The sequence below is a fragment of the Dama dama genome, chromosome 19, assembly GCF_033118175.1.
Source record: "Dama dama isolate Ldn47 chromosome 19, ASM3311817v1, whole genome shotgun sequence".
NCBI classification, from domain to species: domain Eukaryota; kingdom Metazoa; phylum Chordata; class Mammalia; order Artiodactyla; family Cervidae; genus Dama; species Dama dama.
In genome coordinates this window covers 80362707-80388532 of record NC_083699.1, presented here as the reverse complement: position 1 = coordinate 80388532, position 25826 = coordinate 80362707, and positions in this window count along the sequence as shown.

Sequence of the window (25826 nt, the reverse complement as noted above, 5' to 3'; positions counted from 1 at the left end):
TCCTTTGCCATAGATTAATTGATCATAAGTGTGTAGGTTTATTTCTGGGCTTCGATCTCTGTTCCATTGATCTGTATGTCAGTTTTTGTGCCAGTACCGTAATGTTTTGATTATTTTATCTTTGTAGTATAGTATGAAGTCAGGGAGCATGATTCCTCCAGTTCCATTCTTTCTCAAGATTGTATCATCCAATTTTTAAGATGCTCTGTTCTGCTTGCCCATCTCTTGGCAGATTCTAGACACTGGGTTTTGTTTTGGGCCAGGAATACTGCATCACCCACAAGACAGATAGCTCTTTTTATCCATTTTCAGTATTCAGTCTAGGTTGGTATTGATAGCCCAAAAGTCATCTCTTTATGATGATAAAAATCAGTCAACATGGAATACCCATTATGTGAATTGATTAGTGGCTTATTATTGCCTATTTCTAACTGAGTCAGGCATCTTCTAACACAAACAAAGCCTTTGTCAACAGGAAATCAATTTGGGTTAATAAGTTTATGTTAACTGGGCTCAGGGCTGTTACATAAACACATGCAGTTAGAACGAAGCTGCTCAGCTGATAGGAGGAATAGTAGCTGAAATCCAGTCCACACTTCAGTAGCTGAGCTAGTCTGAATTGCACATCTCTACTGAGAAAGAACTCTTTCTCATGGCATTAATGTGCCATTGATTTGCTGAGCATTAAACTCTCAAGGCTATGCCCACCCAGTATGGGTATTTTTCCCCCTTATTCTCATAAAGGTGTATATAAATGAAGAGTGACTGTGGTTAGATTTCTTTTTGTTGCACAGAAACTTAACTCAAACTGTTGCTAGCAAAATAGGAATTTATGTGGAAAATCAAGGTTTTATATTTTACTTTAAATATCACTGGATCCATGTTCATGTTACCAGGAATCTGTTTCTGTCCTTTCCTTGGATCTGCTTTTCTCTGTGTTTACATTATTCTCAGGAAGGGTCTCTCTAAGTAGTGGCCAGTTGACCAAACTGACCTCCTTCCCTCTTTGCCACCAGTTAGGGTTCAGGCTAGGATTAGGACAAAAGGAAGTTTGCCTTCTATTTATTTCTAGCATAAGTCCTATGATTAAGCCTGGCCTGTTTCAGGTAGTAGGGTAGAAAGTCATGACTGCAGCCAGCCGTGTAACAATGGCTGTGGAATTCTGTGACTTGATTGGGTCTTCATTCTTTGCCCATTTCTAGAGCTAGGGAGTTGGTTCTGCCCCATTCAGACCACACTAGGATTGGGAGTGAGTTTTTACCTAAAGAAAATTTGGATGCTTTTACCAGAAAAGAGAAAGTGGACTCAGAACAATGCATTGCTGCTGCATCCATTCACCAAAGTGTCATCACAGGTTGGAGCAGCAGAAGGGGGCTGGAAGGTGATAAAGACAAAGCTTGGGTTTTGCTCATTATCCTGTGGCAGACACAGGTCCCATGCAACTCCTTCTCAGGAAATGGAACAGCTGATCACACAGCTCAGTGAGGCCTCTCAGTGTCAGCAGTATAACTGACTTTCTCACACAGCCTCTGCATTCCTCTCATTTCATTTCATTTCCCATCCAGTTCTTGGTCAGGGTTCCTTGATGTCACTAGCCTTTTCCTTTCTCACTCTAATGCTGCCTCAGTTTTGAGCTTAGATTCCAAGGAGCAGGAGCTGATATTCACAGGTACAGATGCTTCTGAAGAGAGCCCAGAGAGCATCCTTCTCAGGCATAAGAGGCAGTTTGAGCCATCTGAGAAAGGACCAGGAGGGTGCTCAGAGCTCTTGTGGCCAAGAAATGCCTGTTGATGGTGCCACATCTCCCAAAGATTTGATTGAAAGGTTAGGAAACATTCACTTAAGGAGTTTATCCTATTTCAGGCTATATGTTTGGGCTGGCCCATTCTTAGTTTGGGTCACTTAAGGAGTTTATCCCATTTCAGGCTATATGTTCAGGGTAGCCCATTCTTAGTTTGGGACCCTAAGCCCTTCAGACAATTGCATTTCTCTCTCTACAGTAACTGGCTTAGGAGTGGAGCCACAACCCAAGCAGAGCCAATTTTTCCTAAAGGGACTTTTTCTGATTATTTTGGGAAACGGTTCCTTTCTTGTTTACTTCCTGTGCGCCTTGATCCTGGAAGTATGCAAAGCTGGAGCTTTTTGTGCCAACTAAAAACCATAATGGGTAGTCTGTTCTGAGGATGTTACTAGTGACATGATTTCAACCCCTGAAGCAAGTCATGCTAGAAACTAGACAATTTCTGGACTTTTTAGTCATGAGACCCAGTAAATTTCCTTTTGGTTGTAATTCTGTCCCCTGCAAGCAAAAGATTCCTAGCAGTTGCATCTTGATACCACACTACTCTGGCACACTAAATCCTAACATCAGAATTTCATTTACTCCCTCCACCTCACAGAACTCATTTCTCTCTTTGTAAATCTATAATAATGCCAAGCCACCCACCACTTATGGGGGTTGAGAACTAGAAAGCTTGTGAAATTGTTTTTACAAAATGTCAGTAAAGGAGTTCAGTGCTCGCTCTTTTAATATCTCTTACTCTTGATTCTCCTTCATCCCCCTTTTTTGGGGGGGGGTGATATTGAAAACATCTAATAATAAATAAGTTGAAACTTATTTGTATGCTTTAACTAATGATTTTGAATTGTTTTTAATGCAGCTGTTATCACTTTAGCTTTTATTATTATTATTTTTAAATTTATATACTTTTTTGTTGAAGGATAATTGCTTTACAGAATTTTGTTGTTTTCTGTCAAACTTCAACGCGAATCAGCCGCAGGTATACATAAGTCCCCTCCCTTTTGACACCCCTCTTTTTTCAAACAACTCTTCTGCAATGTAAAATTTCTTTTAAAAAATGACCAATTATCTAGATTAACCTCTTAAACTATAAAAATATCCTTCTCTCTGTTAAGAAGTGGGTGGATTCAGGGCCAGACTGGATTTCACTCTCCTGTGTTCTCACTTTTCTTCCTCAACCTTCCTAAATTCTTGACTTTTGGGTTTCCAGTACTGGAAAGAAATGCAGTTTATAACAAAAGCAGCAAGGCATTAACTTGACTTTGTTTTGAATCTAGGTTTATCAGCAATTAGTCTCGTTTTTCCTTGACTTGTGTGAGTAAAACAGATTCATTATGAAGGAAATTAACCATATGATACAGACACTGGGAAAGAAAACGTGGCTGAAATGTAATGGGAAGGAGGAAGACAGGATAAGCAAAAACAGGAGGAAAAGAACATGAATTAAGGTAGAAAATACACTTGGATCAACCTCTGATTATGGTGTCAAATTTTGGTTAAACAGTAGAATATTGGTAGAGTTTCCAGATTTATCAAATATAAATACAGGATACCCAGTTGGATTTTAGATAAATAAGAAATATTTTAGTATAAGTATTTCCCACTTAAATATTGCATGGCCATGCCTAAATGAAGAGTATGGGGATTTTTCTTTTCTAAGGACACTGGATTATTTTACTGACATTCAGGAGACTATAGGTGATACTGACTAGCTCATAGCTTGAGATCATACCATGGAGTAGTTGTATTACAAGTTTCTGGAACTTCTGACCTCTTCCTTGCTTCCACAGATGTCTTCAGCAGGCTGAAATATTCTTTCTTACCTCTCATCTGAGCACTAAAACTGTATTTCTTTTTAAATACTTTTTTTTTATTTTGGAACACTTTCAAATACACACAAAAGTGGAGAGAATTTTCAAGACCTTTCATTTCCCTGTTTAAAGAATTGTCAATGTTTTGCCAACCTTAATTCATTTTTTCTCCACTCCTTTTATTTTGCTTGAGCATTTAAAAAAAATTCTCAAAGTTCTTTTCACCCTTAGAGACTATGTTTCTTTTAAAATATTATGTTCCCTCTCCTGTCCTTCAGTTCAGTTCAGTTGCTCAGTCATGTCTGACTCTTTGCGACCCCATGAATAGCAGCATGCCAGGCCTCCCTGTCCATCACTAGCTCCTGGAGTCCACCCAAACCCATGTCCATTGAGTCGATGATGCCATCGAGCCATCTCATCCTCCGTCATCCCTTTCTCCTACTGCCCCCAATCCCTCCCGCCCCCAGTCCCTCCCAGCATCAGGGTCTTTTCCAATGAGTCAGCTCTTCGCATGAGGTGGCCAAAGTATTGGAGTTTCAGCTTCAGCATCAGTCCTTCCAATGAACACCCAGGACTGATCTCCTTTAGGATGGACTGGTTGGATCTCCTTGCAGTCCAAGGGACTCTCAAGAGTCTTCTCCAACACCACAATTCAAAAACATCAATTCTTCAGTGCTCAGCCTTCTTTATAGTCCAACTCTCACATCCATACATAACCACTGGAAAAACCATAGCCTTGACTAGACGGACCTTTGTTGGCAAAGTAATGTCTCTGCTTTTTAATATGCTGTCTAGGTTAGTCATAACTTTCCTTCTAAGGAGTAAGCGTCTTTTAATTTCATGGCTGCAATCACCATCTGCAGTGATTTTGGAGCCCAGAAAAATAAAGTCAGGCACAGATTCCACTGTTTCCCCATCTATCTGCCATGAAGTGATGGGACCGGATGCCATGATCTTAGTTTTCTGAATGTTGAGCTTTAAGCCAACTTTTTCACTCTCCTCTTTCACTTTCATCAAGAGGCTCTTTAGTTCTTCACTTTCTGCCATAAAGGTGGTGTTATCTGCATATCTGAGGTTATTGATATTTCTCCCGGCAATCTTGATTCTAGCTTGTGCTTCCTCCAGCCCAGCTTTTCTCATGATATGCTCTGCATATAATTTAAATAAGCAAGTATATCTAATTGGCTTAATATGGCCAAGATCCCACTTTTCACTTCTGTCTCCCTTCACATAAAATAGTAAATATAAAATAATATCTGTCTCCCTTTATAAGATATTATTCCTTTGTTTTCTCCCTCAGAGCACCCCTGAAGTTCATGACTTTCCCCTAACTCTGTAGCCTGTTTAGGACCTAAGAAATCTGTTCCACACTGTACTGAGGGGACCATGGGCTGTGGTAGGTGGGAGGAGGGGTAGGGGTGGGAATGAGGATGAAATTGAGATTACCATTTTTTGGCTTTCTCTCAAACTTCCTTCCTAAGAGAAATACTAATTCTTTCTCTCTTTATTTCTAGCTTTATGCATCATGCAAGTCTATACTTTTTAGGGTAACTATTGGGTCCTCTGAATTAACATTTAAATATTCCCAGAAGTAAGTTTCTTGTTTTGCTTTTAATATTCCTAGGAGTGCATTTGAAGATACTGAGAGCGGCATGGTAGCACACAATGGTACTCAAACTTGAATGTGCACAGATTCCCCTGGAGGATTTGTTGAAGCACAGATCCTGAGTTTCTGCTTCAGTAGCCCTGGGGTAAGGCCTGAAATTTTCTATTTCTGCAAGTTCCCAGGTGATGAATTATTGGTAGCCCAGGGAGCACACATGAGAACCACTGGTACAGTAAAACCTAAAGTTATATATAAAGGTTGGTTATAAAAACCTGAAGAAGAATCCTTTCCCTGTGCCCTTGCTTAACCTCTCAGATTTAGTTTCCTTATCTGTGGTCAACACACGTTCCTGCCTTCTCTTTTTTCAACAGCAACTTGCTGTTTTTTTTTTTTTTTTTTTTTTTTTAAAGCAAGAGCTCACCTTTCTTTCATTCTGTTTTGTCAGTGGAAAACTGAATGCAGCTTTTTGCATCTCCAGGGTAGAGCTGTGGATAAACAATAAGATGAGTTCAGGGGATAGTATCCAGGTTCCTGAAGAGAGACAGTGATGAGGAAGTGACTATAACTCATTCATTCAGCAAATACCTATTCATCACCTACTGTGTTTATCATGATGCTATCTAATCAGGAGGTCAGAAGTGCTTTAGAAATATTCAAACTCAATTGGTTCTTAGGTGACAGCAGAAAGTAGCAAATTTAGAGAACCAAAAATGGCAAACTATCTTGCAAATGTTTTTAGATGTCACTATATTTTGTGCCAGAAATAAGTTACCCCTTGATCACATGAAATTATTTGAAGCTCAACCCTGGAATGCTTCCCAGTTTCATTGAACTTACATGTTATTATAAGGTCCATATAGTTAATGATGTAGGTAAGGATAAAAAATGATCTGTTTCTATGTGTTTAAAACAACTAAAAATAAAGAGATAATTCTCCAAAAATGTCAGGTTAGATCTGAAATACAGTTGAGAAAATATAAAGCACTTTTCCTTGCCTTCTGAGAAATAGTCCATTGTGAACAGTTGTCAGCTGGCAAGGTACATTCATATTAAGAACACTGTCATCAACACAGAAGAAAGACTGATTGATTGTATTGAAAGAAAAACTGGATATAATGCACTTTAGGTAATTGTTAGTGAATTAGAAAAAGAAAGTTGACATGAAAATGCTCATGATCACAAATATATAAGAACGACTCAGGCAGTTAGGCAAAGAGGTAGAAGTCATTATTCCTCCATTGAATATGGTTATGCCAAATGTAGGCCTTGTTCTGTTCATAATATAAATGGACAATATTTCTGTTTCTATAGGAAAAACCTTTAAAATATGGTACAATGAAATGTTGGGTGAATTCTATGAGTAGATAGAATGATTTCATGTCTCTTCTAAAAAATAGTTTACATACTCATAAGAATACCCAGTGGTCACTAAATTCAAATGTAATCAGTCACTGACACATGCAAATTAATGACATTGACAAATACTAATAAATGGGTACACATCTATAAGAAGCATACCATATATAAAATTTGATAGCCAGTGGAAATTTGCTATAGGTGGCCGGGAGCTCAAATCCAGTGCTCTGTGACAACCTAGAGGGGTGGGATGGGCTGGGAGGTGGGAGGTAGCTTCATGAGGAAAGGGACTAATAGCTGATTAATAGTAATATATGCAGAAACCAATGCAATATTGTAAAGCAATTATCTTCCAATTAAAAATAAATTTAAACATACTTTAGTATATAATATATAGCATAAAGTCAAATATATTACTATGTTAATATTTAATATAAATCATATCAGGAAATTAACCATGTTGAAGTCAGAAACATATTGATGCAAATAGAATACAATAATATATGTAGTTATGATGGATGATATTGTAAACCAAGTGAAAATTATTGAGAAAGCTCTTCAATGAAATTCTGACTTCATGTAAATGCATGCTTATTTAAAGACCTCCCCGCTTGTCTACAGGTTGTGGGAAAATAACTTCTAAATTTGTTATAGGTATATAAAGCTTTATCAAGTCATAGTAACAAAATTTCTGATATAGCAAATAAAAAAGAAAAACAACAAAATGGGTAGGATAGAATCTACAGCTACAAATACCAGTTCTTTGGGAAAGGGGCTTATGATAAAAAATGAGATTATAGACATCCTAATTTCACCTTTTGAATGATGATATACAAAATTAGATGAAATCTTCAGATTTTGTATTTTAGTAGCAGAAAATTGATTTTCAGTGATTGTATCTAAGTTATACAAAAGCACCTTTTTTGGTCCTTTAATATTTTGAAGGTTTATGTTTTAATATATTTCATCTAAATGGTCTCTAGCAGTATGCAATTGTTGGTGTTTTAAAAACACCAACATTTCTTCAAAAAGATGAATGCACCCCAATGCTCATTGCAAAACTATTTACAATAGCCAAGTTATTTAAGCAACCTAAATGTCCATCCACAGAGGAATGGATAAAGAAGATGTGATAATCATATACAATGGAATATTACTCAAGCATGAAAAGGAACCAAATAGCGTCATTTGAAGAGATGTGGATAGACCTAGATACTCATGCAAACTGAAGTTTTCTGGTCCAGAGAATATCCTGGATTATACCTTCTATGGGATCACAAAGACTCGGACATGACTGAATGACTCTCACTTCACTCAGAGTAAGCAACCTGTTATTCCACTGACTTGCATAGCGCAATCCCCCAGTTCTCCAAGGTATGAATTACAGCTTTAGCCAAGAGTCTTGGGTTTCAAAATTCACACCCAACATGTTTCTACACAGTGTCGAGACTCCCAGAGACCACACTGCTTTCTTCATTAAAAATACTTTCTGTGGTGATAGGTGTGAAGAGCTAATAATCTGCCTATAAATAACTCACTTGGTTGTGTGGAAAAGACACTGAGAGGAGCTGCTAATACGACGTTGCAAGCTGTAGGTTTCTTTCAGAAAACTCCAGGGTAAGACTATGGCACTTGTGGGACTGAATAAAACAAGAGCAACTAAAGTGGTTTTCAGCTCTCTTTCAATGTATAACTAAGTAGCTTTCTGAGGCAGAAAATGGGGTTTACCCTGGAGCTTTCCATTTCATGGTTCATACACACAAGTCCCTGAACAGTATGGAAACTCAAACAGAACATCCTGAATCCTTGTTTATGAGGACTGTTTTGAGAATTGAGTTCTGGCACTAGTGTGAACTCCACATATATCTAATAACCTGGTAGGCAATAATGTCCTCTAAGAAGACCTGCTGAAAATAATTCCAAGCAGGCTGTTTCTTTCAGAAAACTCCAGTCTTAGAGTAAGAAAGTGTAGAAATGAATTAAAGCGAGAACAAATGGTGTGCTTTCTATTAACTTGCAGTCTGCAACTACCAGTTTTTCTACGCTGAGGTACAACTTTAGCCAAGAAGTTCAGATTTCAAAATTCACACCCAGCATGTCTCTGAATGGTGTTGAGACTCCAGCAGACCACACAGGATTCCAGGAATTTGAGAATCCTGGTTTGAGTAGACTGTTTTTGAAGAGCTAATCCTCTGCCTACATATAACTCATTTGGTTTTGCGGAAATGTATACTGAGATAAACTGCTAACATGTTGTTCCAAGGAGCCTGTTCTTCAGAAAACTCCAGGATGAAACTCTGGAAGTTTTGAGACTGTATAATACAAGAGCAACCAAAGCAGTTTTCAGCTAACCTTCAATCTGTAACTAAGTAGCTTTCCAAGGCAGAGAATTCAGCTTTACCTTAGAGCCTTGGACTTCATGGTTCACATACACATGTCCCTAATAAATACAGAAACTTAAACAGGACACCCTGAATCCTTCTTTATGAACACTGGTTTGAGAATTGAGTTCTGGGACTAGAGTGAACTCCACATATATCTAACACCCTGTTTAGGTAAAAAGGGCCTCTGAGAAGACCTAGTGACAAAGAATTATAAGCAGGCTGTTTCTTTCAGGAAACTGCAGTTTTAGAGTATGGAAGTGTAGAACTGAGTAAAGTGAGAGCAGACTACCCACTTGTAGTCTGCAACTAACTCGTTTTTCTGGACCAAAAGTACAACTTTAGCCAGGAGGCTGGGATTTCAAATTTGATGTTGCTAGCAATCTGCGGCTTTCTAGAAACTCCAGTGTTACAGTATACTTAGAAATGTTGAAATGAGTAAAGCTAGAGTGGCTTCCCTGATAGCTAAGTTGCTAAAGCATCCACCTGCAATGCAGAAGACCCTGATTTGATTCCTGGGTTGGGAAGATCCAGTAGAGAAGGGATAGGCTACACACCATTATTTTTTGGCTTCCCTTGTGGCTCAGCTAGGAAAGAATCAGCCTACAGTGTGGGAGACCTTGGTTTGATCCCTGGGTTGAGTAGATCCCCTGGAGAAGGGAAAGGCTACCCACTCCAGTGTTCTGGCCCAGAGAATACCATGGACTGTACAGTCCATGGAATCGTAAAGAGTCGGACACGACTGAGCGGCGTTCACATCATTTCCGAGTAAACAACACGTTATTTCACCAATTTGCATAATACAATCCACTAGTTCTCCATGGTCAAAGGTACAATTTTAGCCAAGAGGCTTGGATTTCAAAATTCATACCCAACATGTTTCTGAACAGTGTCAAGACTCCATCAGAACACACTGGTTTCTTCATTGGGAATGCTGTTTTGAGTAAATAGTTTTGAAGAGCTAATATAAATAACTGAATTGGTTATATGGAAATGTACACTGAGATGAATTGTTAATATGACATTCCAAGCAGTTTGTTCCTTCAGAAAACTCCAGGGTGAAACTATGGAAGTTTTGAGACTGAATAAAACAAGAGGAACCAAAGTAGTTTTCATCTTACTTTCAATCTATAACTAAGTAGCTTTCCAAGGCAGAAAATTCAGCTTTATCCTAGAGACTCAGATTTCATAGTTCACACACACATGTTCCTAAACAATATGGAAATGCAAACAGGGTACACTGAATCCTTTATGAACACTGGTTTGAGAATTGAGTTCTGGCACTAGAGTGAACACACATTAGATAACAGATAATACCCTGGTTAAGTAAAAATGTCCTCTGAGAAGACCTGCTAACAAAGAATTCCAAGCAGGCTGTTTCTCTTGGGAAACTGCAATCTTAGCGTATGGAAGTGTAGCGATGAATAAAGCGACAGCCAACAGCATGTTATTCTACTCACTTGCAGACTTCAACTAATTCGTTTTTTTCTGGACTGAAAATACAGCTTTGGCGAAAAGACTGTGATTTCAAAATTCACATACAGCATGTCTCTGAACAGTGTCGAGACTCAAACAGAACACACTGGGTTCTCGTTTGGAAATCCTGGTTTGAGTAGACCATTTTGGAAGAGCTAATCTTCTGCCTGTAAATAACTCACCTGGCTATGTGGAAATGTATACTTAGATGATGTGCTAACATGTCATTATAAGTAGCTGGTTCTTTCTGGAAACTCCAGTCTTACAGTAAAGAAGTGTTGAAATGAGTAATGCTATAGCAATAGCATGTTATTTCATTATTTCCATAATACAATCAACTAGTTTTCCAAGGTCTAAAGTACAGCTTTAGCCAAGAGTCTCAGATTTTAAAATTCACACCCAGCATGTATCTGAAGACTCTCGAGACTCCACCAGACCACACTGGTTTCTTCATTGGGAATTGAAAAACTAATAATCTGTGTATAAATGGCTGACTTTTTTAACGTGGGAAAGTACTTTGAGATGAGCTGCTAATATGACTTTCCAAGCAATCTGGTTTCTTTCAGAAAAGTGCAGGGTGAGGCTATGGAAGTGGTGGCACTGAATAAAACAAGAGCATTCAAACCGATTTTCAGCTAACTTTCAATCTATTACTAAGTAGCTTTCCAAGGCAGAAAATTCTGCTTTACCCTAGAGGCTCGCATTTCCTGATTCACACTCACATGTTCTGGAACAGTGTCAAGACTCAAACAGGACAAACGGAATGCTTCTCTGGGAACACCAGATTGAGAAATGAGTTCTGGGACTAGGAAGTACTCTACTTACATCTAACTAACCTGGTTAGGTAAAAATGCCCTATGAGATGACATGCTAAAAAGTAGCCTCAAGGAGGCTCTTTCTTTCTGAAAACTTCAGGGTTAGGCTATGGAAGTTGTGGACCTGAATAAAACAAGAGCATCCAAAGCAGTTTTCAGATAACTTGCATGGAACAAGTAATTAGCTTTATGAGGCAGTAAATTCAGCTCTAATCTGGAGGCTCGGATTTCATGATTCACACACACAAGTTTCTGAATCTTATCTCTTATCGAGACTCACACAGGATACCCTCTATCCTTTGGGAATACCTGTTGAGAATTGATTTCTGGGACTAGTGAGTACTCTACCTATATCTAACTTACCTAGTTAGATGTTACCTAGTTCTGAGATGACCTGTTAAAAAGGAGTTCTAAGCAAGCTGCTTCTTTCAGAAAACCTCAGGGTTAGACTATGGAAGTTGTGGGACTGAATAAATCAAGAGCCATCAAAGCAGTTTTCATCTAAATTTCAGTCTATAACTAACTAGCTTTCTGGGGCAGAAAATAAAGGTTTAGCCAAGAGACTTGGTTTTCAAGAGTCGCACACAGCATGTTTCTGAACATTGTCAAAACTCAGAGTACACATCTGATCCTGCTTTGTGAACCCTGGTTTGAGCAGAGATGTCTGGGATAGTGAGTCCTGGTTGGCTGAAAATGTACTCAGACTTCTTACCAGAAGGTCAAGCAGTCTGCTTCTTTCAGGAAACTCCAGTCTTAGAGTCAGGATGTGTGGAAATGAATAAAGCTAAAGCAAACAGTACGTTATTCAACTAACTTGCAGTCAAAACTAGTTTTCCAAGGCCAAAAGTACAGCTTTAGCCACGATGCTGAGATTTCAAAATTGACACATTGCCTGTCTGTGAACAGTGTCGGGACTCAAGACACACTGGATTCTTCTTTGGTTGCTGGTCTAAGTAGACAGTTTGTGACTACCTAGTACTCTGCCTATAAGTAACTCACCTGGTTAGGTGAAAATGTACTCTGAGATGGCCTGCTAACAATAACTTCCAAGCAGCCTGTTTCTTTTAGAAAACTCCTGGGTGAAACAAAGGAAGTGATGAAACTGAACAAAATAAGAGCCAGTAAAGCCATTTTCAGCTAATTTTCACTCTACAACTAACTAGCTCTCTGAGGCAGAAAATTCAGCTTTGGCCTAGAGTTTCAGTTTTCATGATTCATACACACATGTTCCTGAACAGTATCAAGACTCATACACATTGAATCCTTCTTTAGGAATACCAGTTTGAGTGTTGAGTTCAGGGAGTAATGAGTACTCTACCTATATCTAACTTACCCGGTTAGGTAAATATGTCCTCTGACATGACCAGTTAACAAGGAGTTCCATGAAGCTCTTTCAGAAAACTTCAGGATTACATTAGGGAAGTGTGGAACTGAATAATACAAGAGCAACTGAATGAAACAAAAGCGGTTTTCAGCTAACTTTCGGTCTAGAACTAACAAGTTTTCAGAGACAGAAAATAAAGCTTTAGCCAATAGGCTCGGATTTTAAGAGTCACATGCTGCATGTTTCTGAAGAGTGTCTAAACTCAGAGTACACACCAGATCCTGCTTTGCGAACATGGTTTGAACGGAGAGTTCTGAGACTAGTTAGTATTCCACCTATAAGTAACTTACCTCATTGGTTGAGAGAGTCCTCAAAGATGACCTTTTAACCTGAATTCCAAGCAGCCTGCTTCTTTCAGGAAACTCCAGTGTTAGACTAAGGAAGTGGAGCAGAATAAAACTGGTGCAATCAATGTGCTATTGAAGTAACAAGCAGCCTACAACTAACTAGCTTTCTGAGGCTGAATGTAAAGCTTCAGCCATGAGACTCTGTTTTCAAAATTCACACTGCATGTCTCTGAACAGTGTCAAGACTCAAACATAACACACTGGATTCTGTGGCAATGCTGGTTTGAGTAGACTGTTTGTGACTAACTAGTACTCTGCCTGTAAATAACCCAAGCGGTTAGGTGAAAATGTACTCTGAGATGACATGCTAACAAGTTTCAAGCAGCTCTTTCTTGCAGAAAACTCTAGGTTAAGACAAAGTTGTGGAACTGGATAAAGCAAGAGCCACCAAAGCAGTTTTTAGCTAGATTTCAGCCAACAACGAACTTAAATTCCAAAACAGAAAATAAAGTTTTAGCCAAGATCCTTGGAATGCAAGAGTCACACAAAGCATGTTTCTGAAGTGTCAAAACTCAGAGTACCTACCAGTACTCTGCCTTGTGAACCCAGGTTTGAGCAAAGAGTACTTCAAATAGTGACTATTTCACCTAAACTTACTAACATGGTTGGCTGAAGATGTCCTCTGAAAACACTTCCTAAGCCAAATTCCAAGCTAATTGTTTCTTTCAGGAAACTTCAGTCTTAGAGTAAGGACATGTGGAAATGAATAAAACTAGAGAAAACAATGCTTTATCCCACTAACTTGCAGTCTACAAGTAATTAATTTTCCAGGGCTGAAAGTACATAGCCAAGAGACTCAAATTTCAAAATTTACACAGGGCATGTATCTCAACACTGTCCAGATGCAAAGAGAACACCCTGGATACTTCTTCAGGAATGTTGGTTTGAGTAGACAGTCTGTGACTAGCTAGTGTGTGTGTGTTAGTCACTCAGTCGTGTCCGACTGTTTGAGACCCCATGGACTGTAGCCCACCAAGCTCCTCAGTCCATGGGATTCTCCAGGCAAGAACACTGGAGTGGGTTGCCGATTGACTAGTTAGTACTCTGCCTATAAATAATTCACCTGGTTAGGTGAAAATGTACTCTGACATGACCTCCGAGATTCACACACAACAAGTTTCAGAACAGTGTCCAAACAAAAATAGGAACTATTGTATCCTTCTTTGTGAACACTGGTTTGAGCAGACAGTTCTGGGACTAGTTAGTACTTTACCTATATCCATCTAACCTACTTAGGTGAAAATGTCCTCTGAGATGACCTCCTAAGAAGGAACTCCAAGCAACCTGTTTTTTTTTTTTTTCCAGAAAACTCTGGGTTTGGTCTAAAAAGTTGTGGGACTGAATAAACAAGAGCATCCGGGGTGGTTTTCAACTTTCAATCTCAACTAATTATCTTTTCAAGGCAGAAAATACAACTTTAGTCAAGAGACTTGGATTTCAAGATTCACATACATCACGTTTTTGAACAGTGTTGGCATGCGGGGCTCACTAGATCCTTCTTTTTGAACACTGCTTTGAACAGAGAATTGTGGGACTAGTTATAATTCTACCTATAACTAACTAACCTTGTTAGGTAAAAATGTACTCAAACTTCCTGACAAGAAGTTCCAAATAGCCTGTTTCTTTCAGAAAACCTTGAGAGATAGATTCAGGAAGACGTGGAACTGAACAAATCGAGAAAAACCAAAGTGTATTTCAACTAACTTTCAGTCTACAACTAACTTTCCATAGTAGAAAGTACAGCTTTAGCCAAAGAATCATATTTCCAGATTCACACACCCCATGATTCTGAACAGTGAGGATAATAAAACAGGAAACACTGGATCCTTTTTTGTTAACATTGGTTTGAGCAGAGAGTTCTGGGACTAGTTAGTGTTCTACCTACAACAAACTAAACTGGTTAGGTAGAAGATGGCCTTCTAACAAGGACTTCCAAGCAGACTGTTTCTTTAAGAAAACTGCAGGGTTAGACTAAGAAGTTGTGGAACTGAATAAAGAAAGAGCAACCCAAGTGTTTTTCAACTACTTTTCAGTCTGCAACTAACTTGCTAAGGCCAAAAATACAGCTATAGCTAAGAGGCTTGGATTTTAAGATTCACCCACAGCATGTTTCTGAACAGTGTCAAGACTCAAACAGGACAAAGTGGACCCTTCATTGTGAACACTTGTTTGAGCAGAGAGTTCTGGGACTAGTAAATACTCTACTTGTAACTAACTAATGTGGTTATGTTAAAATGCCTGCTCAGATGACCTCCTAACAAGGAGTTCCAAGCAGTATGTTTTACACAAATATTTGTAAGATAAATATAAACTATACCTATTGTGGTGGATCCCATAATTCAGTGAGTAGAAGAATCTTCTAAGGAGCTTATTAGAAGTAAAGATTTCCTTGGCAGTCCCTTCTCTACCCCAAAAGTTTGGCATGAGTCCAAGAATTTGCATTTTTGATGAGCATCCCAGTTACTTCTGATACAGGTCATCCTATTGACCACATTTTGAGAAATATGTACTGCTTTATGAAAACATTGAAATTGAGAATGAAGAGGTCAGATCATAGATTCCCTTTTAAAAGAAGAAAAAGGATAAACACATTTAATATTAGTTTTGATATTTTCTATCCAGAGACATTTGCATCTAAATCAAATGTCAAATGGATTCCAGAATTAGACATTACATGTGGAAATGGGCTGACTTTATGAAGAATAGTGGCTGAGAGGAAAATAATTCCTTGTACTTTAAAATATTTTTTAGTTTGCTGCACACACTTATTAGCAATAATTTGTTTAGCTCTATAATTCAGCACATGGGTAGGTATTGTTTTGCCACAGTTTTGAACAAAATGCCAGTAGAGACTGAATGGAAATCAAGGTCTCTTTCATAACCAGTACACTGCTCTCCATGGCTCTCAATGACCCCTTTCAAGTGTCCCTGAAGAATGCTCTCATTTGATATAAGGAGACAGCTCAATGCCACCATAGTTTACCATTATTGATCTGCCCTAAACTTCCTTTCTTACCAAAATGAAGGACTCTGTATCAGGTGATTTTCACTGAAGAGTGAATCCTCTGGAGAAGAGAAGTGCATGGCATGGCTGCTGTAGTTTGTTGTTCTGTATCCCTGGGAATTAAAAGAGCAGTGAGGGGATCTGGGTTACTTCGAACAGAACAGGAACAAGAGTTGTGAGAGTATGTTGAAGGCATTTTGAATCTCTGGCTTCTTTTTATTTGATTTTGGACATCCCTTATAACTCTATTTAACTTAGTTATTAAGTTCTTAAATGAAAAGAGTTCGTTCCTTATTGGGAGGAAGGGCAAAAGGGACCTTGGTAGACAGGATTTCTTGGAGAGAGTTCTAAGAGTGAGTCTTCACCTGATGGAGAGGAATGGAGAACAGGCCTGCTGGGTGGATATAGATAGGTTGAGGATATAGAGGGGGATATTGCTGGGAGAAATATCAATAACCTCAGATATACAGATGACACCACCCTTATGGCAGAAAGTGAAGAGGAACTAAAAAGCCTCTTGATGAAAGTGAAAGAGGAGAGTGAAAAAGTTGGCTTAAAGCTCAACATTCAGAAAACTAAAATCTTGGCATCTGGTCCCATCACTTCATGGCAAATAGATGGGGAAACAATGAAAACAGAGTCAGACTTTATTTTTTTTGGGCTCCAAATTACTGCAGATGGTGATTGCAGCAATGAAATTAAAAGACGCTTACTCCTTGGAAGGAAGGTTATGGCCAACCTAGATAGCATATTAAAAAGCAGAGACATTACTTTGTCAACAAAGGTCTGTCTAGTCAAGGCTATGGTTTTCCCAGTGGTTATGTATGGATGTGAGAGTAGGACTGTGAGGAAAGCTGAGTGCCGAAATATTGATGCTTTTGAACTGTGGTGTTGGAGAAGACTCTTGAGAGTCCCTTGGACTGCAAGGAGATCCAACCAGTCCATCCTAAAGGAGATCAGTCCTAGGTGTTCATTGGAAGGACTGATGCTGAAGCTGAAACTCCAATACTTTGGCCACCTCATGTGAAGAGTTGACTCACTGGAAAAGACCCTGATGCTGGGAGGGATTGGGGGCAGAAGGAGAAGGGGACGACAGAGGATGAGATGGCTGGATGGCATCACCGACTCAATGAACTTGAGTTTGAGTAAACTTCAGGAGTTGGTGATGGACAGGGAGGCCTGGTGTGCTGTGATTCATGGGGTCACAAAGAGTCGGACATGTCTGAGCAAGTGAAGTGGACTGAACTGAACTGACCAGGAAATGTTAATATGTGAGACAGTACTGACTTCATTCTCTCTCTCAAGGGGAACCCTGACTTGTCTGAGGCTTAGAATTCTGCCTGGTAAAGCTGGAGATTTGCCAGAGCCTTATCATACACTGGTCATTGGGCCTTGCCTTAGACCAACATGAAATTAGATGTGTAATGTAACTTCTTGGATAACGGTGCCAGGACAAATGAAAAAAAAATTCAGAAGCCTCAGACCCAGGTCACAGATCATAGTGTCAGGTGTCAACTATTAGACTGTGCCTTCCTTTGCCTTAACTATTGCCTACTCATAATTGTGTTACTTACCACTGTGTTTATGCTATCTCAGTTTTCATCCATAAGACAGTACAGTTTAACACTTAAAATCAGAGTCAGTAGGGAAGGGACAGGGTCTGGATCTTAGCTTCATGTATTGTGATGGTGGTGAGAGATAGCCAGATGGAAAAGGAACAGGACCCAAGGTAATTGCAAACTCCAGTCCTGGTTGAGGATGAAGTGGTGGAATGACCCTGGAGCTACAGCAGAGATGGCAAATATTGATATGTAGTTTCAGTTATTTTGTAGTTCAGTTGTGTCTGAATCTTTGTGACCCTATGGACTGCAGCACTCCAGGCTTCCCTATCCTTTACCATCTCCTGGAGATTGCTCAAACTCATGTCTATTGAGCTGGTGATATGCCATCCAACCATCTCATCCTCTGTTGTCCCCTTCTCCCCATGCCTTCAATCTTTCCCAGCATGTACTATGTATACATAATCTTTCCAGTTATGTATTACAGTAAAATAAACTTATCCCAAAGTTAATGGTGTAAAACAAAAGTTATTATTATGCTCATGAATTCTGTGTGTCCGGAATTAAGAAGGGGCCTGATTGACATGGCTTGTCTCTATTCACATTGTCTGGGGCCTCATCTTGGAAGACTTAAATGTTGGGGAAGACTTGACACTTGGAGTTAGAATGACCTAAAGACTTGATCACTCACCTGTATTGTTTTTAGACTTGAACTGGGACAGCTGGCCCAAATACATAGGCATGATCTTTCCATATGGTAGCTTGGGATTCCTCATAGCATGGTGGCTGGGGTCCAAGAGCAAGAATTCCAAAAGAAGCAGGTGGAAGCTACACATCCCTTTCTGACCTAACTTTGGAAGTCATACAGCATTACTTCTGCCATACTCTTCTGGTTATAGAGATCCCAAGCCCCTGGTAAGAAGCAAGTGGTGGGGACATGGGACATCACTTTCAATGGGAAGAGTGATGAAGAAAAGTGGGGTCATGTTTTGAAATGAAATCCATCCTCTGACCACAACTGTTTACATTTCTCCCCCATGCAAAATAGTTTCACTCCTTACAAGCCCCTACAAAAGCCTTGCCCCAATATGAAATCAGGTTCAGCCTTAGTGTCTCGATTCACATGGGCTCCTCAAATCCGGGTCCCTGAGGACCATCTTTCTCAATCTGAAGACCTGATTATCTGTCCCACTATTGTGGGACAGGCATGCAGTAACTGCAACAGACACTCCGCTCCCCTTCAAAAAGAAGGAAAACAGGGGGCACACAGCTGCCACTGAAATTCCAAAATCCAACAATTCAGCAAAACACATATACTAGTTTCTTATTAGGATTCAAAGCTACTATCTGGGAATACTAACTCCATGGGTCTTGACTCTGCTCTGTGGGTTCTTTAATTTTAGCCTCAGAGTTACCCTTCTTCATCCACAAGAAATAGACTCATAGGTAATGTGTTTTGGGAAGGAGTTTTGGGAAGGGAGGCAGCCAACACCTGGGCTCCCTGCCCATAGGGAGCAGAGCTTTGGCCTCTGGGTTTGGTTTTGGAGCAGGGATCTGGCATTCCCTTGGGCATAAAGACTGGTTATGCATATAGCCCAGGTCTTTGTTGAGGGGACTAGACAGAAATTAATGTCCAATATCCCTCATACAAAGTGAGGTAGAGGATCCAGGTAGATGAGGGAATTGTATTACATATTGTCTTGTTGCTCACACTGTTCATTGAACCCAGGGTGGATGAGGCACTACTTGGGAAGCTGGAAGAAGACTCGAGAAGAAGCTGTGGGGACTGCAGATGTTTATTCTCTCTGGGTAGCAGCAGCAGCAGTAGCAGGAAATCTTCAAAGATTACTGATATACTAAAATTGAACAAAAGTGGCTCATGGCCAAGTGAGCACACAGGCACAGTGCTACCAAGGTCAGCAATATCATTGTTTACAGAGCATAAGGTAAGAGGCTGTGAGAGAGTGGGGCAGGAAAGCCTGACAGACTCCATGTTGTCAGTTAATTTCCCCACACATAAATAGTGAAGTTATTTCACTCCATGTAAAGTTGGTCAAATGAGAAAAAACTTTATGTTTGCTTTTTTCTCCCCCTCAAAGTTTAATGCACTTCCTAGAAGTCAGTCAGGGCCCTTTGAGAGACGTATTCTTCCCAGCAACATTAAAATAATGTATTAACTGGTTGTTTCCAAGTGTCACAGTGTAGGGAAAGAGCCAAGATGGTGTGGTCAGGCTTTCTCACCCCTCGGTCTCTCACTCTTGCCCCATGTTTTGTAAATAATGACTATATAACAGCTGAGGTCACTTATAGCACTGCACATACATGTCACGGAGGCCAGCAGTCCAGAAAGGAAGATGAATGTGAAGCAGGGGCAAGAAAGGACAAATTAAAACCACAAAGACAAATTTGAATCCACAACAGTCTTCTGATGCCTCCAAACATCCAACCTCAATGATGTGGGTGACCTGCTGGCACACTTCCCTCTGACTCTGCTCATGTACCTGGTTCAGGATTCAGAGAGCTAAGGAGGAGCTCCAGTGAGAAGTGGACAGAACTGTGAGCCTGGGGCTGCCCGAAGCCAAGGTAGGCCATGAGATTGGTGAGTGTGAGTGGACTGCAGCAGCATTTCCCCTGAAATGCATCATGTCTACCCTTATATCTCCTGCCCACTTTCCTGTGGGAGCAGCCCCAACCTGGAACTGTGGAGGGAAGGAGATTCTGGGAGATGCAATTGTCTTGGTCTGTGAATCAGGCCGAAACTGTTCACTAAGTTGGAGCTTGAAAAGAGCTTACAATCCAGTGAGACAGGTGCTTAAGTGTTCCTGCTGTTTCTATAGGGCATATGTGTTTTGTTTTTGTTTCTTCTTTCAGTTCAATCACTCAGTCATGTTTGACTCTTTGTGACTCTCTTCTTTCTTTATCTTTTAAAAAAATCATTTATTTTTAATTGAAGGATAATTGTTTTGCAGTATTGTGATCATTTCTGCCATATGTCAGCATGAATCAGCCATAGGTATACATATATCCCTCCCTCTTGAAACTCCCTTCCACCTCCCACCCCATTCAAGCCCTCTAGGTTCTCACAGAGCCCTTGTTTGAGTTCCCTGAGTCATAAAGCAATACCACTATCTATTATGCATATTGTAGTATATATGTTTCAATGCCACTCTCTCTATTCCTCCCATCCTCTCTCCCCCCCTGCACCATGTTCATAAGTCTGTTCTCTATCTCTGCATCTCTATTGCTGCCCTGAAAGTAACTACATCAGTACCATCTTTTTAGATTCCATATATGTGCTTTAATATATGATATTTGTTTTTCCCTCTCTGACTTACTTCACTCTGTTTAATAGGGTCTAGTTTCATCCAATTCATTAACACTGACTCAGAGGTGTTCCTTTTTATTCCATTGTATACGTGTACCACAGCTTATTTATCCATTCATCTAGGATGCTTCCATGTTCTAACTATTGTAAAGAGTGCTGCAAAGAGTATTGGGGTACATGAGTCTTTTTCAGTTACGATTTTCTCAGGGTGTGTGCCTGGTAGAGGGACTGTTGGGTCATATTTTAGTTTTATTCCTAGTTTTTTAAGGAATCTCCATACTGTTCTCCAAAATTGCTGTATCAATTTACATTTCCAAGAACAGTGCAAGAGTGTTCCCTTTTCTACACTCTCTTCCGCATTTTTGTAGATTTGTTTGTAGATTTTTTGGTGATGGCCATTCTGACCAGTCTGAACTGACACAGTAGTTTTGATTTTTGCATTTCTCTAATAATGAGCAATGTTGAGCATCTTTTCATGTGTTTATTAGCTATCTGTATGTCTTCTTTGGAGAAATGTCTGTTTATGTCTTTGACCACATTTTGATTGGGTTGTTTGTTTTTCTGGTATTGAGTTGCTTGTGCTGCTTATATATTTTGGAAATTAATCCTTTGTCAGTTGTTTCATTTGCTATTATTTTAACCCACTCTGAGGGTTGTCTTTTCACCTTGTTCAGGCTTTCCTTTGCTGTGCAAAAAGCTTTTAAGTTTAATTAGGTCACACTTGTTTATTTTTGTTCTTATTTGATTACTCAAAGAGATGGGTCATAGAGGATCTTGCTGTGATTTATGTCATAGGGTGTTCTATCTGTGTTTTCCTCTAAGAGGTTTACAGTTTCTGATGTTACATTTGAATGAGTAAATTGAGTTCACCTTTGTGTATGGTGTTAGGAAGTGTTCTATTTTCATTCTTTTACACATAGCTATCCAGTTTTGCCAGCATCAGTTATTGAAGAGACTATCATTTCCACATTCTATATTCTTGCCACTTTTGTTAAAAGTAAGGTGCCCATGATTAGTTTTCTGTAATTAGTTAATCATGAGCATCACCACAGCCTTGTCTAACTCAATGAAATTATGAGCCATGCTGTGTAGGGCCACCCAAGATGGACAGGTCATGGTGGAGAGTTCTGACAAAATGTGGTCCACTGGAGAAAGGAATGGCAAACCAATACAGTATTTTTGCTTTGAGAACCCCATGAACAGTATGAAAAGGCAAAAAGATATGACACTGAAAGATAAACTCCTCAGGTCGGTAGGTGCCTAATACTCTATTGGAGAAGAGTGGAGAAATAACTCCAGAAAAAGTGAAGAGACAGAGCCAAAGCGAAAATAACACCCTGTTGTGTGTGTGACTGGTGATGGAAGTAAAGTCCAATGCTGTAAAGAACAATATTGCATAGGAACCTGGAATGTTAGTTCCATGAATCAAGGTAAATTGCAAGAGGTCAAACAGGAGATGGCAAGAGTGAAGATTAACATTTTAGGAATCAGTGAACTAATACAGACTGGAATGGGTGAATTTAATTCAGATGACCGTTATATCTACTACGGTGGACAAAAATCCCTTAGAAGAAATGGAGTAGCCCTCATAGTTAACAAAAGAGTCTGAAGTGCAGTACTTGGGTGCAATCTCAAAGATGACAGAATGATCTCTGTTCATTTCCAAGGCAAATCATTCAATATCACGATAATCCAAGTCTATGTCCCAACCAGTAATGCTGAAGAAGCTGAAGTTGAATGGTTCTATGAAGACCTACAAGACCTCCTAGAACTAATACCCAAAAAAAGACATCCTTTTCATTATAGGGGACTGGAATGCAAAAGTAGGAAGTCAAGAGATATCTGGAGTAACAGGTAAATTTGGCCCTGGAGTACAAAATGAAACAGGGCAAAGCTAACAGAGTTTTGCCAAGAGGATGTGCTAGTCATAGCAAACACCCTCTTCCAACAAAACAAGAGATGACTCTACACATGGACATCACCAGATGGTCAATACCGAAATCAGGTTGATTATATTCTTTGCAGCCAAAGATGGAGAAGCTCTATACAGTCAGCAAAACAAGACCAGGAGCTGACTGTGGCTCAGATCATGAACTCCTTATTGCCAAATTCAGGCTTAAATTGAAGAAAATAGGGAAAACCACTAGACCATTCAGATATGACCTAAATAAAATCCCTTACAATTATATGGTGGAAGTGAAAAATAGATTCAAGGAATTAGATCTGATAGACAGAGTGCCTGAAAAAGCGTGGATGGGGGTTTGTGACATTGTACAGGAGGCAGTGATCAAGACTATCCCCAAGAAAAATAAATGGAAAAAACAAAATGGTTGTCTGAAGAGGCCTTACAAATAGCTGAGAAAAGAAGAGAAGCAAAAGCCAAAAGAGAGAAGGAAAGATATACCCATTTGAATGCAGAGTTCCAAAGAATAGCAAGGAGAGATAAGAAAGCCTTCCTCAGTGATCAGTGCAAAGAAATAGAGGAAGACAATAGAATGGGAAAGACTAGAGATCTCTTCAAGAAAATTAGAGATACCAAGGGAATATTTCATGCAAAGATGGGCCCAATAAAGGACAGAAATGGTATGGACCTAACAGAAGCAGAAGATATTAAGAAGAGGTAGCAAGAATACACAGAAGAACTATGCAAAAAAGATCTTAATGACCCAGATAACCACGATGGTTTGATCACTCACCTAGATCCAGACACCCTGGAATGTGAAGTCAAGTGGGCCTTAGGAAGCATCACTATGAACAAAGCTAATGAAGGTGATGGAATTCCAGTTGAGCTGTTTCAAATCATAAAAGATGATTCTGTGAAAGTACAGCACTCAATCTGCCAGCCAATTTGGAAAACTCAGCAGTGTCTACAGCACTGGAAAAGGTCAGTTTTCATTCCAATCCCAAAGAAAGGAAATGCCAAAGAATGTTCAAACTACTGCACAGTTGCACTCATCTCACATGCTAGCAAAGTAATGCTCAAAATTCTCCAAGACAGGCTTCAACAATACATGAACCATGAAATTCCAGATGTTCAAGTTGGATTTAGAAAAGGCAGAGGAACCAGAGATCAAATTGCAAAATTGGGGGATCATCGAAAAAACAAGAGAGATCCAGAAAAATATCTACTTATGCTTTATTGACTATGTCAGAGCCTTTGACTGTGTGGATCACAACAAACTCTGGAAAATTCTTAAATGGGAATACTAGAGCATCTTACCTGACTCCTGAGAAACCTGTATGCAGGTCAAGAAGCAGCAGTTTGAACATGGAAAAGCAGAGTGGTTCCAAATTGGGAAAGGACTATCAAGGCTGTATATTGTCACCCTGCTTATTTAAGTTTTATACAGAGTACATCATGTGAAAAGCTGGGCTGGTTGAAGCACAAGCTGGAATCAAGATTTCTTGGAGAAATATCAATAACCTGAAATATGTAGATGACACCACACTTGTGGCAGAAAGTAAAGAACTAAAGAGCCTCTTGATGAAAGTGAAAGAGGAGAGGGAAAAAACTGGCTTAAAACTCAACATTCAGAAAACTAAGATCATGACATCTGGTGCCATCACTTCATGGCAAATAGATGGGAAAACAATGGAAACAGTGAGAGATTTTGTTTTCTTGGGCTCCAAAATCACTGCAGATCATGACCGCAGCCATGAAATTAAAAGATGCTTGCCCCTTGGAAGAAAAGCTGTGACCTACCTAGACAGCATATTACAAAACAGACACACTGCTTTGCTGACAAAGCTCCATCTAGTCAAAGTATTGTTTTTCCAGTAGTCATGTATGGATGTGAGAATTGAACTATAAAGAAATCTGAGCACTGAAGAATTGATGCTTTTGAACTGCGGTGTAGGAGAAGACTCTTGAGAGTCCCTTGGACTGGAAGGAGATCCAACCTAATCCTAAAGGAAACCAGTCCTGAATATTCATTAGAAGGACTGATGCTGAAGCTGAAACTCCAATACTTTGGCAACATGATGTGAAGAACTGACTCCTTGAAAAAGACCCTGATGATCAGAAAGACTGAAGCATGAATAGAAGGAGGTGACAGAGGATGAGATGGTTGGATGGCTGACTCGATCACTGACTTGATCGACATGAGTCTGAGCAAGCTCCCGGAGTTGGTGATGGGTAGGGAATCCTGGCATACTGTAGCCCATGGGGTCACAAAGAGTTAGACATGACTGAGCAACTGCACTGAATTGAAGTGAAGTTGCCCATGGATGTGTGGGTTTAATCTCTGGACTTTATATCTTATTCCATTTGTCTATAGTTCTGTTTTTGTGTCAGTACCATATTCTCTTGATGACTGTAACTTTGTAGTATAGTCTGAAGTCAGGAAGCTTGATTCCTCCCACTCCATTCTTCATTCTCAAGATTGCCTTTGCTATTTGGGTTTGTTTGTTTGTTTGTTTTCATACTAGTTGTGAAATGTTTTGTTCTAGTTCTGTGAAAAATGCTCTTGGTAATTTGATAGGGATCACATTGAATCTGTAGATTGCATTTGATAGAATAGTCATTTTCACAGTATTGATTCTTCCAACCCAAGAGCATGGAGTATTTCTCCTTCTGTTTATGTTGTATTTGATTTCTTTCATCAGTGTATATATAGTATTCTGATTACAACTCTTTTTTCTCCTTAGGTAGATTTATTCCTAGGTATTTTATTCATTTTGCTGCATGGTACATGGGATAGATTCCTTAATTTCTCTTTCTAGTTAGTGTATAGGCATGCAAGTGATTTCTGTGTATTGGTTTTAAATCCTGTAACTTCACTAAATTCACTGATTAGCTCTATTAGTTTTCTGATAGTATCTTTAGGGTTTTTTAAAAATATAGTATTGTGTCATCTGTGAAGTGTTTTACTTCTTCTTTTTCAATCTAGATAACTTTTTTTTTTTCCTTCTCTGATTGCTGTAGCTAAGACTTTCAAAACTGTTGACTAATATTGGTGAGA